The 16,364-nt window shown below is 28.8% G+C and overlaps 1 protein-coding gene across 1 annotated transcript in view; it reads right to left on the reverse strand.

Annotated features, from left to right (window-relative positions):
* Nucleotides 1-16,364, reverse strand: part of LOC6040770 (folylpolyglutamate synthase, mitochondrial) — a 151,416-nt gene that overhangs the window by 100,148 nt on the left and 34,904 nt on the right. The window lies entirely within an intron of this gene.

Consider the following 16,364-nt stretch of genomic DNA (forward strand, 5'->3'; position numbering starts at 1 on the left):
TTATTATATTTAGAACAACAGATTCTACACGCAAAATATAAAATGGTTTAATGTCATGTAATCCTTGAAAGTTTAAAAAAATGTTGTAGAAAATTGTATTTCATTTTGCAATACACAATATCTGAAAATTAAACAGGGTCAGAAGGCCATAAAATTATTTTTGAAATTCCGTCGTGAAACTATTTACTTTTCCTGTCATTCTTGAACGACGAAAAAACCTACTTTTCTATACCAAAAATAACAGAATCGATAAGCAATACATTTCAAAAAAAATGCTGAAAAGTTCTACTTTTCAGCACTCAAATGGGTGCTGAAAAGTTGAACTTTTCAGCACTTGTTTCGAAAAGTAACACTTTTCAACGTTTTTTTTTTAAACGATTTATTGACAAAATATATGAAAATTTGACATAAAATTTAACTCAGTGTGTGTTTTTTTGGAATTGCAAAAAATGTTGTATGGAACTCGTTGCAAAACTTGATTTTTTCAGCACTCTTCTTATTTATGCAACTCAGTGAACCTCGTTGGATAAATGTACGACTCGTGCTGAAAAATCCGCTTTTTGCAACTTGTTGCATAAACTACTATTTTAAAACGCTTTAAAAAATCTGTCAAAATTTAAGTGTTTTTTTTATTCTTTGTGAACGGAAATCGATTTAAAAAAAAAATAAAAAAAAATCGATTAAATCCGTGAACGTTTCACTCAAAATCCCACTCAAAGGCTGTTTTTTGGAATTGCAAAACAATATGTGTGAAACTCGATTTTTTCAGCACTTGTCGTGTTTATCTAACTCAAGAGAATCACATTTAATGTTTACGATAAATATCATTACTTTGCGGCTTGTTGCATAAACTAATATTTATTATTTATTTTTTTTCAATTCGAAGCAAAATGAGAATCCAATCACATTTCTATTAAAGCCTATCAGAACTTTGACCTTGAACCAAATCTTTTACAAACAAACTTTACGTAAACAACTTTCGTTTCATAATTTCTCAAAAAATGATTCCTTTTTATTTCCTTCTAATGCACATCTATATTCAATTATGCTCTACACTATTTTTAAACGTGTTTTTTTTATATATCAAAATCAAAACTCCTATAAAAATATAAAACTTGAGTACTTTGTCTAACAGATCAGAAGAAATTATTGAATTGTGTTCAATAAATGTTTAAATAATTAATTCATTACAAAAAAAACAATGTTTGTTAAATTTAGGGTTTTTTTGCAGCAGAAAAAAAACTTATAAAAAATAAAGCTTTTTTTATTCCACATAATTTACAACTTAGCAGACAATTGATTTTTGTTTGCTGTCTTACAATAAAGACAAATTTCAATCACAATAGTTTGACCTTGGACAACATTTCAAGCACCAAAAACACTTTTTTAATCTATACACTATTAGTCACTATAACTAGAAATTCACAACTAATCTTAAAGACCGTTTCGAGCTGCAAAAGACGTATTTAGAAGATACAAATAAAATTCTCATAACAAACGTTCCACAATAGAAAAAAAACAAGATTTCGAGCACTGAAATCTGAAATTTCGATAGTTTCATTTTATACGTTATTATTTAAAAAACATGATCTAGTTTGATCGACAAAATGCTGAATTTGACTTTTTACCACAGTTACTGCAAATACACCCAAAGCCTAACTGATTGCCACTTTCGCCAAACCGCAATCACAACCGCTAAAAGATTCCACACACGATTCTGCGCACTTCTACCAAACTACCGTGGTGAATATCCACCATCCACCATTACTCGCAGTCTGCTACGATTCGTCAAACAGTTTTTTAGTCCCGCCCACTTTGTCGAGCTCTCCCATCCCACACCAGAACGCGCTCACTGCATTTTGCTCTATGCACGATGCAAAAGTTTAGCTTTTATTTTATTCAGTTTTCCTTCCAAGCGATTTTTCCTCCCAACGCGCTCTAGTGGGGAAGAAGGGAGGAGAGGGGGGTAAAATGCAGATACAAAACGATGCAAATAGCATTTTTAATTGGTATTGAAACACTTTGTTCATGGTGGAAAGCGCCAGTGCCATGGAGTACTTCTTCTTGTTTTTTTTTGTATTTCAGCGCAGCACGAAATAACGCGGAAGCACCTCTTGGCACAATCATTTCCAGTCCAGTAATTAAGGGAAATAATCCAACATTGCTCATTCATTTGGATAATTTTAACGATCCACTTGCGGCAGAAGCAGGATGGTTATCTTTGGGTAGAGATTTTTTTCAACCGACCGACAGATTGAATGGCTCATCCCACCCAATTGGAAAAGGATGTCAAATTGTATTGGAATCATCTTTTTATATATATATTTTTTTATTCAAAATTAATCGTTAAGCATGCTAAACATATGTTAATCTAGTTTAAATTTGTAAGGTTTGCTCTACGTTTTTATGAACAGTCATCACGAATGATCAAAACACACGCATCGCTGCATCGCAAAAAAAAACCTCAAATTTGAGATTTGTTTGAACGCAAATTGATTAAATTGTATGGGCCCAACTTTTTGATACAAGTTTTCTAAGACCTGTTGACACTCAGAAAATCCTCTTTAATTCATTAACTTTTTTTTTACTTTTCTTAGTTTGCTGATCTGATCTAGAATAAAATTTTGAAGATCAATTAGCATTCCAAATGCATCTTTTCTGTCGACCTTACTATTTTTAGGACCTTAATTTGAACATTCTCTGGTAAACTAATAAAAGTAGTACATTCTAAACAAAAAAAAATGCATGTCAAGACTATTTTATCCAGAACAGCAAAATACTGCCTTAAAATTCCCGGTTCAATAATTGTGGGATGTTATTGTGCCTCCCACAATTGTAGAACGCCTGAATTTTACTGCTATTTTTCACAAAAAAATGTTATCAGACCAATCATAAAACATTACTAAGCTTGAGTTTTATGGTTTCAGTGTGTGATGTCATTATTGTGTTAAAAAATATGTACTCCTTGAGAGAAGTTTGTTTACAACCGTAAGAAAAAAGGGTTCCGAATTTGTGGATTTCAATGTTTTTCTTTAAAAATTAAAATTAAATTTTGACGGATTTTACCGTGACATTAGTCAGTTTTACATATTTGACTCCAAATCTTTGTGTTAGTTCTACTCGGTAGATAATGTCAATTCTAACGTGACAAAAAAGAGTGAAGAAATTAAGAACTGATTTTATTTTAGTGATACGTCCTAAATTGGTGTAATTTGGGGTTATGAAATTAAATCCCTTTTGGTAGCTATAACTTGAAGCGATGAAATACTGTCCAGTCTCGAATATCCAACGTTTCAAGCAACCGAGGTTACATTGATAGGATTTCTTTTTTTAATTATTTAATCGGTAAGACTTGTCTCAAAATGTTTTAAAACATGCACTGGGAAAAGCCACACAATTTTCATGTAATTTTAGTTTTAATATCATTAAAAAAAATAGTTATTTGTAAGACTTTGATTTTCAACCATAAATAAGGCAATATTTATAGCAGGGGTGCCCAACCTTTTGGCCCAGCGGGCCAGATCTGATTTTTCCGAAGCAGTGGCGAGCCGGAACTAATGTTAGTAAATGTTCAAAAAAGTAAACATTTTTTCATAAAATTTATTTGATAAGGTGTTAAATACACTAGTGTTGCAAATATGATTCAACAAAGATAAGATGTTTTTTTATTTATGTTTATTTTGTTTAAAATTGTATTGTAAATGTTTTTTAGTCGATTGAAATTAAACACCCTGATATCATTAACTTGAAAAGAACATTCAAATTTCGTCGTTGAAAGCTTTTGTCAACTTTGAAAAATCAACGAGACAAGATAAAAATCATAGAAACGAAATTTGGATTCAAATCATCTTTACGAAAAAACATTTTTTAAGTTGTTTTGTACCTTTTTTCAAATATTTTACAAAACATTTCAAAATGTTTTAAAAGGCACGAAATTTAAAAATGTGGAGAAAAATATATATCAGATACCTAGTTTTAAATTTGTCATTCTTCAAATTTCCTAAAATAATTTAAGTTTATAGAAAAAATTGCTATCTGATTTCTTAACTCATTTTGAAACATTTTTTAAAATTTTAAAAATATTTGCAGCGATTTTTATATTCGATATGATTAATTTGCTTTTTTAAAGCTTTTTCCAGCAAAACTTTATTATTGTTTTGCTTACTCATTTATGAAAAATCAATTCAAATCAAAATCCTCACAAATGTAACAATTCAAATAGAAGTTAAAATAGCCAACATTTTTAGAAATTTATATTTGACACTTCTTTTAGCACATTTTTTATGTTTAATAATTGGTTCTGAAAATTAATATAGAGATGATAAGAATTAAATTCAAATATTAAGAATGTGAAATAAAAAAAAAAAACAAATGCAAAATCCAAACAAAACGTTGAATTAGCAACATGGTATGTCAAAAGCAAAAATAAAACCAATAAATGTTTTTTTGTTTTTCAAAATATTGAAGAAAAAAAATTAATCTCATGATTATATTTTAAATTTTGACACTCAATTTATTTATTGAGTATTCCATAAACAACCTTTAGGGCCGGTCATAGAACTATTTTGAAAAGCCGTCACGGGCCGGATGAAATGGCTTCATGGGCCGGACGTTGGGCAGGCCTGATTCATAGTTTCGTTTGAAAAATTCAAGATTTTATGTTTGTTAATTCACACAGAAAATGGTTGAATTTGAAAAGTTGAAAATTTACTGAGTTATGGGCTATCCACAACCACTGAACTTAGAACATCTAAGTAAAGTAAAATAGATAAGTTACTTAGGAAAGTATGTAAATTACGGCCGTCATCTACAATCAACTTATAAAATTTGCTGGCCTGATATACATTTCTATGCAATTGTTTGTTTACACGGTATGGAGGAAGCAAAATAGTATAAATCAGGAGTGACCAAAGTATGGCCCGCGGGTTGTTCAGTTGTAAAGTGATTTTATTTTTTTTAAATCAATTTTTATTTTAAACTTTTTATGCTTTTATCTTTTATTTTTTGTTGATTAAAAACTAATGATTTATTAAAATGTTGATCTGCATTTTATGACACCGTTTCAATGTGAGTAAAACTAGTAAATATCGTCAAAACTTTCATCAATTGTTTTTGGAAATTCAAGCTTAGATAGAAAAAATGTTGAAATCGGAGGAATAAGTCTGTTGCAAGTTTTTAACAAAGCTTTTTTCGACAACCCTCCCCTCCCCCTCCCCATTATCTCAAAAAATCATGGGCAAAAATCGTTTTTTTTTTTTCAAAAAAAAACTTAGAAAAATGTATGGAAATTTTTGTGCAATCAGCTGAATTATTAAAAAATGAATTCCTTTGCGGTTACAATCATTTTGACAGGTTCTGGTTTATTTAAAAATAATTTGAATTCTAGAGAATTTTCAATGATTTTTTTTTTTGTAGCTGGAAGGTTTTTTTAAAGTCGAGTCTTTCATTTTTTTTGAAAATAACGATTGCAATCCAACAATACGGGCTCAACACATTTTTTATAATTTTTTTGTTGAAATGTTGAAATTCTGACTCTCAACGATTTTTACTAGCCACACTTAATTTATTGATAAAATTACGCCGTAACATAAATTATGCAGGTTACATGTCAGCCTTTTTTTTAAATATAAAAAAAAAACAATTTTATTGAAAACCTTTAAGTACAAAAACAGTAAAGAAAAGTACATTTAGCTGAAAACATTTTCCAAAGACCTTAAACAATAAAATCAACAAAACCTGTAGAAAACTGCCATTTTGTTTTTTATAATAATTTTTATTGACGAAGATGATGAAAAAATAATAAAAGTTTCAAAAAAAACTTGAGTTAATAGATGTATTTTCTAGTCTTTTAAAATAAAAGGACGTTATTTATTTTTAAGGCGAAACGGGAGCTAGAACCAAATTTTGTCGTGATTTGGCGCATCTCACTTTTTGATTTTTTAAAAATCGATTTCAACGAATTTCAAAAAACCATGAGCATCACGATGTTGCCCATGTTCTAACGGATCACTGTAAAAAAAATCAAGTCTCTAAGTCAAAATATGAACAACTAGTTTAGTTTTTCAGTTAAACTCACGATTTTTATACTTCTCCATACGATTCCCATGGACTTTGCCGAAAATCAGAGGAGCGCAATTCCACCCAAGTTTTTGGTAATATATTCCATTATTCAGCTATATTTTTATATACCGTTAGATTCGTTAGAATGTAACGAACACGGTGGTATATATAAATCAATAGTTCACTAACTTTTATAACACACTTTTTTGATTACCAAAAAAATCAAATATTTGCTTCTCGCGCAACGCAACGGGCAACGAATCAAAGGAGAAACCTCAGAGACAAAAACTCCCGTGTGCCGTGGCGAGGCGCGTGGATTGTGTTGGCCGCACGCACACACTCTCATGGCGCGCAAGCACTTATTTTGAATTCATTCCTTGATGTGTTTGATTTTGAAATTATATATTTTTTTATTTGGGGATATTGCGAGGTTCGGATATTTTTATTACTACTTTTAATTATTACTAATTTTATTTACTAATTTATTATTGCTTCATTCCTTTGTATCTAAACAGAGTATAATTAACAAATACAAATCAGGACTGAAAATATCAACATTCAAATGAATAAAATGTGATTATTATTTTAGTTAGACCAACTAAAGAATTGAAATTGGTCTTTGTCAAAGTCTTTGTTATTTTGAATAAAAAAAAACAGTGGACAATTTTCTTGGCTAAAAAGGCTAGTATGAATTTCAATGAATGAATTTGTTTTGTAAATTCTCTAATTTTCATAGAATATTGTATATAATATCTAAAGTTAAAATGCATACAAAATATCGCTTCGATAAAAAAACGATGTTTTGAGAAAATTTGAATATTTTATAAAATGAAACAATAATAAAGTGAAAATGCTCACAAAATTTAACAAAACTCATATTTCAAATTTTAAAAATTAGAATATTTTCAAAAAAATACGGCATTTTGAGAAAAAAATTGTTTTTTTCGAAAAACTAACTCTAATAAAGTGAAATTGCATACAAAGTTTTGCTACATTTAAAAAATACAATATTCTGTGAAAATTTGAGCATTGTTCAAAACTGCCCCAATAAAGTGAAAACGCTTACACAACTTTGCTTCCTTCAAAAAATACAATAATTTCAGTATTTCTCAAAAAAAACTCCAATAAAGTTAAAATGCATACAAAATTTCGTTCATTGAAAAATACAATATAAATATTGTCTCGTTAAAAAAAATGTGAATGGGCGAATTTGGTCCAAGGATGTACACAAAAATAAATACTAAAATACTCAAATTTTCACAGAATAATGTAATTTTTCAACGAAGCACAATTTTGTTGCTTTTTTATAGTTTTATTCTGTAAAATACTCAACTTTTCACAATTTTTGTATGCATTTTCACTTTTTAAGCGTTTATTGTTTTGTTAGTACTCTAATTCTCATAGAATATTGTATGTTTTTAAATGAAGCGAATTTTTGTATACATTTTCTATTTATTAGAGATTTTTTTGGAAAACACTGCAATTTTCAAAAAATATTGTATTTCTTTGAACGATGCGAAATTTTGTACAAATGTTCACAAAATATTGTATTTTTGTAAGAACGAAATTTTGTATGCATTTTAACTTTATTAGAGTTTTTTTTAAAAATATTCGAATAATTGAATTTGCTTTATGCATTTTCAATTCTGAGTATTTTGTATGCATTTTCACTTCATTAGAGTTTTTTTTTTGTAAAATACTTATATTGTATTTTATGGACGAAGCAAAAATTGTGTATGCATTTTCACTTCATTGGTTTTTTTTTTGTGAAATACTAAAATTTTCTCGAAATACTGTATATTTTTAAACCTAGCGAAACTTTTTATGAATTTTTAATTTATTAGAGTTTTTTTAAACTCAATTTTTCACAAAATACCGTATTTTTTTTAAATATTCTTATTTTCATAATTTGCAATATGAGTTTAAACAAAGCGAAATTTTATTTGCATAAAAAATTTCGCTTCCTTTAAAAAAAAATACAATATTCAGTGAAAATTTGTTAAATTACAAAAAAACTCTCAAGTGAAAATGCATACAAAATATCGCTTCGGTAAAAAAAGCAATATTTTGCGAAAATTTTAATATTTTACAAAATGAAACTATAATAAAGTGAAAATGCTCACGAAATTTCGCTGCTTTTGAACTCATATTTCAAATTATGAAAATTAGAATATTTTCAAAAATAAGGTATTTTGTGAAACAAATTGTATTATACGAAAAATAACTCTTATAAAGTGAAAATGCATACAAAGTTTCGCTACATTTCAAAAATACAATTTTCTGTGAAAATTTGAGTATTGTTCAAAAATGCCCCAATAAAGTGAAAATGCATACACAATTTTGCTTCCTTCAAAAACAAATAATTTGAGTTTTTCTGAAAAAAACTGTAATAAAGTTAAAATGCATACAAAATTTCATTCACTGAAAAATAAATTGTCTAATTTTCACAGAATATTGTATTTTTTAATTGTAGCAAAATTTTGTATGCATTTTCTTTTTATAAGAGTTATTTTTTCTTAAAAAAAATTCTCAAAATATCGTATTTTTTGAAAATATTCTAATTTTCATAATTTGAAATATGAATTCAAACGCAGTGAAATTTTGTGAGCATTTTCACTTTATCATAGTTTCATTTTGTAAAATATTCAAATTTTGATATTGTGTTTCTTTACCAAAGTTATACTTTGTATGCATTTTCACTTCAGAGTTTTTCAAAAATATTGTTTTTTAATGAAGCGAAATTTTGTATGCATTTTCTCTTTAAAAAACCATTGAAATAAAAATGCATAAAAAAATTTGCTTCGATCTTAAAATACTATATGAGTATTTTACTTAAAAAAATCTCTAATGAAGTGAAAATCCATACAAAATATTCAGAACGGAAAATTCATACAAAATAAAGCTTCGGTAAAAAAAGGCAATATTTTGTGAAAACTTTTATATTTTACAAAATGAATCTATACATATTAGGATGTAACAAAAATGACTTTTTGGCGGGCATTCAAGGGTTTGTTCCGGTGGGCATACTATGCCCAAATCCAAAATATGAGCTTGTAGGCCCGATCCTTTCGCATCTTTTGGTATATCAAATCAAAAATCAAATTATTCGCTCTACAGCATTGCCTTGGCGTACTCGATTGCAAGATTCCTACTCGAAACTAGGTGTCCGAAGGCTTGATTGTTGAGGCAATTGCCACCCCGGGATTCGAACTGACGACTTTTGGATTGTGAGTCCACGACTCCTACACCTGGACTGAGCTAACGACCTAACCTCTAGGTTAGACCGGGGCCAACATTTACTTCCCCGTCCGACGGAAGGCGTGATCAGACAAATCTCGTCTCAAAATTTGCCACCGGGACCTTCTGGGATCGAACCCAGGCCGACTGGGTGAGACACAACCACGCTTACCCCTACATCACGGTCCCGGCTAATAATACATATATAACTTTATTATATAATAAAGCGAAAATGCTCACATAATTTCGCTGCGTTTGAACTCATATTTCAAATTATGAAAATTTTAATATTTTCAAAAAATACGGGTATTTTTTACGGGTAAATTTTGGTATTTTACGAAACAATAACTCTAATAAAGTGAAAATGCATGCAAAGTTTCGCTACATTTAAAAAATACAATATTCTGTGAAAATTTTAGTATTTTTTCTAAAAAGGCCCAATAAAGTGAAAATGCATACAAAATTTTGCTCTTTTCAAAAAATACAATAATTTGAGTATTTCTTTAAAAAAAACTCCAATAAAGTTAAAATGCATACAAAATTTCGTTCATTAAAAAATACAATATTTCGTGAACATCCATACAAAATTTCGGTTCGTTCGAAAAAATATAATATTTTGTGAAAATTTGAGTATTTTCCAAAAAAAATCTCTAATAAAGAGAAAATGCATACAAATTTCGCTTCGTTTAAAAACATACAATATTCTATGAAAATTTGAGTTTTTACAAAACAATAAACGCTTATAAAGTGAAAATGCGGTAGTATTTTTTTTGTGTACATCCTTGGACCAAATTCGACCATTCACATTTTTTTTAACGAAGTGATATTCATATTGTATTTTTCAAGGATTGAAATGTTGTATGCATTTTTACTTTATAAGAGTTTTTTTCAAGAAAAACTTAATTTTTTTTTGAGGGAATCAAAATTATGTATGCATTTTCACTTTATTGAGGCATTTTTGAACAATACTCAAATTTTCACAGAAGATTGCATTTTTTAAATGTAGTGAAACTTTGTATGCATTTTCTTTATAAGAGTTTTTTTTTCGTATAATACAATTTGTTTCACAAAATACCATATTTTTAAAAAATATTAAAATTTTCATAATTTGAAATATGAGTTAAAACGCAGCGAAATTTCGTGAGCATTTTCACTTTATTATAGTTTCATTTTGCAAAATATAAAAATTTTCGCAAAATATTGCTTTTTTACCGAAGCGATATTTTGTATGCATTTTCACATGAGATTTTTTTTTGTAAAATACTAAAATTTTCACAAAATATTGTTTTTTTTTAACGAAGCGGAATTTTGCATGCATTTTCTCTTCATAAGGGTACTTTATTTTGTAAAATAATCAAATTTTCACTAAATATTGCATTTTTTTTAAAGGAAACGAAATTTGTTATGCAAATAAAATTTCGCTTTGTTTAAATTCATATTGCAAATTATGAAAATAAGAATATTTAAAAAAAAATACGGTATTTTGTGAAAAATTGAGTTTAAAAAAACTCTAATAAAGTAAAAAATCATAAAAAGTTTCGCTACGTTTAAAAATATACAATATTTCGAGAAAATTTGAGTATTTTACAAAAAAAAAAAAACCAATGAAGTGAAAATGCATACACAATTTTGCTTCGTTCATAAAATACAATATGCGTATTTTACAAAAAAAAAACTCTAATGAAGTGAAAATGCATAAAAAATACTTAGAATTGAAAATACATAAAAAATACAATAATTCGAATATTTCTCAAAAAAATTCTAATAAAGTTAAAATGCATACAAAATTTCGTTCTTACAAAAATACAATATTTTGTGAACATTCGTGCAAAATTTCGCATCGTTCAAAGAAATACAATATTTTTTGAAAATTTGAGTATTTTCCAAAAAAAAAAAACCTAGAATAAATAGAAAATGTATACAAAAATCCTCTTCGTTTCATGAGCATGAGCATGAGCATGAGCATGAGAGACATATACAAAAATCCTCTTCGTTTCAAAACATAAAATATTCTATGAGAATTTAAGTACCGTAAACCGGGGTGATTTTGATAGGATTTCAATTTGTTTTTAAAATATTTTTCAACAGGTAAGGTTTTTCTCAAGATTATTATTTTTAAAACATGTACTGGGATAGGCCACACAAAGTCCATACACTATTTTGGAGAAAAAAAGTTTTTTCAATAGTGTTTAGAAAAATAGTTTCGTTAAAAACTCTTAGTTTAAATTCCGGGGTGACTTTGATAGTCAAAGTTTTTCTTGTTAAAATCATATTTAAGATGTTCAAACTATATTTGTACGTTAAATGTACCATCAATAAGGTAGCTGAAAAATTTCTTAAGAAAAAAAAATCAATGTTTATATTTAGTTAACTAACTTTATAAGCTTTTATCAAAATACTAATACATTTTACATAAAATTGTTGAAAAGTAGGAATTTTGCCTGAAATTTGTTAAAACTTATTTTGTTTATAAAATTATCGATTTATATTGCATTTTAAACTGAATACAAAGCACGAATCACAAGTTTTCACATTTTACATGAAATTTGTTCAACTGGAATTGCATATAAATTTGGAGATTTTTTTTAATTGTGTTTCAAGGACACATAATTTTTATTATTTACAAACTTATTTAACATTCTCCAAGTGGAAAATTGTCCAAAGAACCCAAAAATGCATTCCGTTTTCCGATTCAAAATCATGTTCATTGAGAAAATCATGACACTTTGAGAAGTTTTAAATAATGACTTTCATCAATATTTTCTTAATTATAGTTAACTTACTTTTAAACATTTCAAAATTTTATGCAAAGTTCTTCTTGAGGTACTTTGAACACTTCTCTACCACGGTCAGTATGATTCTGAACCATTCCGTACGTATTTTAATTGTACTCTTCATTTTCTCTTCATTGCAAACCTATCAAAGTCACCCCGGCTATCAAAGTCACCCCGTTTTACGGTATTAACAAAACAATAAACGCTTATAAAGTGAAAATGCATACAAAAATAGTGAAAAATTGAGTATTTTTACAGAATAAAACTCTAAAAAAAATGAAAAATTACATTATTCTGTGAAAATTTGAGTATTTTAGTATTTATTTTTGGGTACATCCTTGGACCAAATTCGCCCATTCACATTTTTTTAACAAAGCAATATTTATATTGTATTTTTCAATGAACGAAATTTTGTATGCATTTTAACTTTATCAGAGTTTTTTTTTTGAAAAATAATGAAATTATTGTTTTTTTTTTGAAGGAAGCAAAATTGTGTAAGCATTTTCACTTTATTGGGCATTTTTGAACAATACTCAAATTTTCACAGAATATTGTATTTTTTAAATGTAGCGAAACTGTTTATGCAATTTCACTTTATTAGAGTTCGTTTTTCGAAAAATATAAAAATTATCTCAAAATACAGTATTTTTTTGAAAATATTATATTTTTTATAATTTGAAATATGAGTTCAAACGCAGCAAAATTTTGTGAGCATTTTCACTTCATTATTGTTTCATTTTGTAAAATATTCAAATTTTCTCAGAATATCGTTTTTTTTACCGGAGCGATTTTTTGTATGATTTTCACTTTAGATTTTTTTTTGTAATACATTAAAATTTTCAAAAAATATTGTTTATTTTAATGAAGCGGAATTTTGTATGCATTTTCTCTTTAAAAAAAACCAATGAAGTGAACATGAATACAAAATTTTGGTTCGTTCAAAAACATACTATATTCTATGAAAATTAGAGAATTTACAAAACAAATTCATTCATTGAAATTCATACTAGCCTTTTTAGCCAAGAAAATTGTCCACTGTTTTTTTTTATTCAAAATAACAAAGACTTTGACAAAGACCAATTTCAATTCTTTAGTTGGTCTAACTAAAATAATAATCACATTTTATTCATTTGAATGTTGATATTTTCAGTCCTGATTTGTATTTGTTAATTATACTCTGTTTAGATACAAAGGAATGAAGCAATAATAAATTAGTAAATAAAATTAGTAATAATTAAAAGTAGTAATAAAAATATCCGAACCTCGCAATATCCCCAAATAAAAAAATATATAATTTCAAAATCAAACACATCAAGGAATGAATTCAAAATAAGTGCTTGCGCGCCATGAGAGTGTGTGCGTGCGGCCAACACAATCCACGCGCCTCGCCACGGCACACGGGAGTTTTTTTGTCTCTGAGGTTTCTCCTTTGATTCGTTGCCCGTTGCGTTGCGCGAGAAGCAAATATTTGATTTTTTTGGTAATCAAAAAGTGTGTTATAAAAGTTAGTGAACTATTGATTTATATATACCACCGTGTTCGTTACATTCTAACGAATCTAACGGTATATAAAAATATAGCTGAATAATGGAATATATTACCAAAAACTTGGGTGGAATTGCGCTCCTCTGATTTTCGGCAAAGTCCATGGGAATCGTATGGAGAAGTATAAAAATCGTGAGTTTAACTGAAAAACTAAACTAGTTGTTCATATTTTGACTTAGAGACTTGATTTTTTTTACAGTGATCCGTTAGAACATGGGCAACATCGTGATGCTCATGGTTTTTTGAAATTCGTTGAAATCGATTTTTAAAAAATCAAAAAGTGAGATGCGCCAAATCACGACAAAATTTGGTTCTAGCTCCCGTTTCGCCTTAACATCTAATTTTGTAAATTTGGCCCACAAGCTCATTTGAACTTCAAATTTGGCCCGGTCTCCAAAAACTTTGAGCACCCCTGGTATAAATCAAAAAAAAACAATGGGAGATTTCTACGTAGAAAGTTGTGTTTCACCTTCCTGATTAAGAATATGTTCGATTCAAAATATTCTATCGGTGAAAATCGAGTTTTTTTTTCGTACTTATGGAGACGCTTGGCACCAAATAAAAATAAAAATAAATTATTAAAAAGTACATATTTCAAAAATTTATGCTAATCAAAGGCAAAAGAAATGTAAAACATTTTGAAGCACGTCATAATAAGGTTTATTAACAAATTATTTGAATTCACTTGAGCCACCATGCGCCTCCTCTCATGGTATGGGAAAACACATTTTTTCTGAAAAACATCGAACATATTCTTAATCAGGAAGGTCAAACACAACTACGTATAAATCTCCCATGGGTGTTTTCGATTTATAATAGTTTTCTTCCTCCATACCGTATTTTCCTTTAATATAAAAACGTCAACTTACCGTAAATTTTGAAATTTTCCAATCCATACGTCAAGTTTCTAATTTGATTTCTTTTCCATTGTAAATAAATTCATTTAGATTGATTCGCATTCCTAAGCTTAGTGCAAAGTGGTTGTAGATACACTTTTGATCATAATTTCTATTTTGCGAGACCATTTCTCATCATTTTGTTGGCACACACAGTGACACACGCGAGAAACCCTCAAAGGCTTAATGAATATCGCCAAAATCAACTTTTCACTTTCGCTTACTTTTTCACGGCACTTTCGATACAACACAGCCCCCAACTTTCGGCAACATTTTTTTTTTTGCACATTAGTTGGACACTCACTTGAAAAATAAACCCGAAACATGTGAATAATTAGCAAGCGCCATCAAAAAAACAAACGCGCCAAGTCTTTTGACGTTTCAATTTTGACGACCCATTCCAATCGAAGGCTGAAGAAAACCGAGCGAGAAGCGAATGCAAATAAAGAACAAAGGGTGGCCATAGCGTGGTTCACGTTTCTATGAAAAAGACAAAAGTTGTTATTTTGTCTTGCATCAACCGGAATTTCGTTCTTTTATGTCCCCAGAAGCACTCCTGAAAATTTGAGCCCATTTGGTAAGGTCTAGGAGCTCCAGTTTTAATTTGAAATTTATATGGGATTTTGATTTATTTTCCATGGGAAACTATCTTTTTTTACATTGTATTAGGATTTTTTTTATAAATCGATGAAATGACTTGATTCTTATAGTAGGAGATAGGTTTTGAACTGGGGAACAACTTTGTAGAACATACCAACATGCTAGGAAGTGACCCTTTAAAGATACAGATACTTTTAGATGGTGGCCCACACAGTAAAGCCCCTTCAAAAGCCACCATCTAAAAGTATCTGTATCTTTAAAGGGTCACTTCCTAGCATGTTGGTATGTTCTACAAAGTTGTTCCCAGTTCAAACCTATCTCCTACTATAAGAATCAAGTCATTTCATCGATTTATAAAAAATCCTAATACAATGTAAAAAAAGATAGTTTCCCATGGAAAATAAATCAAAATCCCATATAAATTTCAAATTAAAACTGGAGCTCCTAGACCTTACCAAATGGGCTCAAATTTTCAGGAGTGCTTCCGGGGACATAAAAGAACGAAATTCCGGTTGATGCAAGACAAAATAACAACTTTTGTCTTTTTCATAGAAACGTGAACCACGCCACTGGCCACCAAACCACCAGCAGCGCCGTTGGAATAAGCCAGTGTTGCCAGGAAATTTTCTCTATAAATGCTACTTTTCGTGAGTGTTCGCTTAAAATTTCATCAATTTTGGCAGCACTAAGCAGACCCAAAAGAGCTCTGGAAGTAAAAAAAAAACTAAGTTAAAAATAGGAAAATGGCCGTTGCCAAATGCACTCGACTGATTAGAATACATTTTTGAAATATTTTTTTCAAATGGTTGTAAAAGGAATAGCATAACTTTTAATAAAAGTGAAAATAAACAGAAATGTTCACAAAAAGTTGCTCTACTCGTTGGTGTACTTGGTATTAGTAAATTTCAAGGAACACTGCAGATTATCCAGCATCATTCAAACACGACCGCTTATTAGGCTTAAAATGGGTTTATTTCCCCTGCGTGCAAACAGTGTCAAAGAACGCTCTGCACGTTGTTATGTAGTGTACTGTCAAACATTAGCAAAATATTAAGAAAGGTATAAAAATATGTTATTCTGAAGCTGTACGACTATACCAATGTGTGATTCAAAAAAAAATAAAAATAAAAGTACACAACTTTAGAAATAAACATTATACAATGTTTTTTTTTAAATAGGTAGTGTACAAATAATTAAACAAGTTTTTTCAATGAATTGTTTTTTGTTCCCTTTTTTTTTTTTTTTTTTTGTT

The sequence above is a fragment of the Culex quinquefasciatus genome, chromosome 2 (assembly GCF_015732765.1).
Source record: "Culex quinquefasciatus strain JHB chromosome 2, VPISU_Cqui_1.0_pri_paternal, whole genome shotgun sequence".
NCBI lineage: Eukaryota > Metazoa > Arthropoda > Insecta > Diptera > Culicidae > Culex > Culex quinquefasciatus.